A 2,500-nucleotide genomic window follows, 5' to 3' on the forward strand; every position below is an offset into this window, starting at 1 on the left:
GTTCTAACGGCTGTTGCATTGAAGTGAAAAAAAAAGAATGCTATTGTCTTGGAACAAAGTGTACATTAACTGTGAATATCAATGGCTCTGGTCGATCGTATTCTAGTCTGGGTGTCTCCACAGATGAGCTGATTATTCTTCTCACTGAAACAGACAAACGGACAACAAGCACTCCTCTCATTTGTCCTCTGCAAAACACAACCACCTCTTCTTCTCAATAAATCTCATTTGAACATGCTCAAACACCCTTCTGTGTGTTATTCTTCTAGAAGTGCGTTTCACTGTTAAGAGATCACAAGCTGCTGCTCCGTGTCAGGAAACTGAGGCTGATAGGGGTGTGTGTGCACGGCCAGGTGTTATGGTGAACAGTAAATAAAGAGGAAGTGTTTTGGCTGGCTCGGTTGAGAACACTGCTGGGGGGCAGCAACACAACAGAAAGGAGCGTCAATCCCTAGCCAAGCCCTCCTCCTCTGGACACCGCTACATTACGCCACCTACAGGACATCTGAAAACAAACAAGAGTTTTATGCAAGTTGTGTGTCATACAAAACACCAGGGGGCGACCTTGTGGGTCTGCAGTTTTCAGTCTACTCACAGTGTACAAAATCATCAAGGTATAGAAGTGTTTGACAATTGGGCAATTGATGTGACATGTTCTTTTTGTGTCTGAAGACAATATTTCAATATCCAAATTATTTATTTGAGAGTTTTTTTACATCACATTTCTAGATGCATTCATGTTGCTACCATTTAAATGCATTACAAAGCAAGACACATTTTTGTTGTATCAAAGGGTGAAGATATCATACAACTATCTGAGGTTGAATTTGAACAACAAAAGTGTTATGGTATGTGTGTGCATGCATACGTTTGTGTGTACATAGTTTTCCCCATGTACTTTTGCTGGAAATAAGTTATCCCGGTATGTCCTTGTCCATGGAGACAGATCTAATAGGAGGCAAGTTTCTGTCTGGATTGTCCTTTAGTGACGTTGATGAAATACCACCCTGGTCTATACTGGTAATGTTGCTGCAATGTGTCCAGTTTCGCAGATTGTGATGGATGATAATAAAATGATGATATGATATTATGATATATTATATGATTATGATAATAAAAAAGGACACATAATGGGACAAATAACAAATAATGATAATAATAATAAATCAAAAGATCCATATATCTAAGATAGCCAAGAGTCATTTGAACTTGAGGACAGTACAGTGTGTGTTCCTGGTATGTTAGGCTCTATACAGTATAATGTTATGCACTTAGAATATACAGGACCAGTCAAACGTTTGGACACACCTTCTCATTCAATGGTTTTCTTTATTTTATATTATTTTCTACATTGTAAATTAATACTGAAGACATCAAAACTATGAAAGGACACACATATAGAATGATGTAGTAAACAAAAAAGTGTTAAACTCACCAGAATATGTTTTATATTTTAGATTCTTCAAAGTAGCCACCTTTAGCTTTGATTACAGCTTTGCACACTCTTGGCATTCTCTCAATCAGCTTGGTGTGTGTGAGTGGAAAAGGAAACTGTGAACTCCACCCAGCATTCTCTTCTCTATACTATGTGGGAGAAAACCACTAAAAAAGCAAAAGGTGGCTACTTTGAAGAATCTGAATGATTTCATTCTAAAACCTTGTATCCGGAAACATTAAAAAACCCACTAATATCCAACGAGGTAACCAACTTACAGTATAAAGGCCATTCCTGATTGTATAATGTGATTTTTCCCCATGTTTCATGATATGACATCAAACCCTACAATGCGATAGATCTGAGCAGAACGATGAAACAGTCTCCCACATATGAGCATATTTAACAGATGTGTCCTATGTCATGATAGGGGAACATTTTCAGTGTCAGGGTAACCACTGAAACTGTGATAACATTTCGTTCTACTTGGAATTAAATTGGAATCTGTAATTATAGATCAAAGACCATATATACATTTCCCCAAATCTGTGCTCCAAAGGATTTTCTACAATTATTGTTACAGGGCACTTTTTGTTAATGTTTCCTCTTTCAATCTCCATATCATCACCTCCATTGATGATATCTTCATGTGATTTGCTGTTTGGATGTTTTATTTAAAGACCAATCATAAAGCATAAACATGAGAAAAGCAGTTTATTTCAACAAACATTTGTTTAGAAAAATATTACAAGTGTATTACATTCAATTAGGGCCACAACACAACTATATAAGTGGTCCTCACTTATGGATATGCTGCCTGCTCCACACTATTTGCATAGTTGGAATACCGGCATCTCACATAACAGCGATAACACCGTTTGTTTTCTAATATTTACATCAAACAGCATTCATCGTTCAAAACATGACTGTTCGCCCTGGTAGAGACGTATTCTGCAGTTCCTTGTTTCCTGATCCTCCAGGCAGTCAGGAGCAGGGGGGTATTCCATCAACGTCGCTAAAGGAAAATCCAGGCTTATCTTGACTTATCAAGTCTCACGAGACTTA

At 37.6% G+C, this 2,500-nt stretch overlaps 2 protein-coding genes across 2 annotated transcripts in view; one reads left to right on the forward strand and one right to left on the reverse strand.

The window, feature by feature from the left end:
- The window catches only part of fam107b (family with sequence similarity 107 member B), a 21,437-nt gene extending 21,402 nt beyond the window's left edge, over positions 1 to 35 (forward strand). Inside the window, exon 5 of the mRNA XM_080539364.1 lies at positions 1 to 35. This exon is cut by the window's left edge and continues 708 nt beyond it. The gene's annotated coding sequence lies outside the window, so the exon portion shown is untranslated.
- A 2,114-nt stretch (positions 36 to 2,149) lies between these two features.
- gtf3c6 (general transcription factor IIIC, polypeptide 6, alpha) overlaps positions 2,150 to 2,500 on the reverse strand; it is a 14,312-nt gene continuing 13,961 nt past the window's right edge. The window contains exon 11 of the mRNA XM_080539560.1: positions 2,150 to 2,500. This exon is cut by the window's right edge and continues 376 nt beyond it. The gene's annotated coding sequence lies outside the window, so the exon portion shown is untranslated.

This window comes from Nansenia antarctica, assembly GCF_963989245.1.
Source record: "Nansenia antarctica genome assembly, chromosome: 9".
NCBI lineage: Eukaryota > Metazoa > Chordata > Actinopteri > Argentiniformes > Microstomatidae > Nansenia > Nansenia antarctica.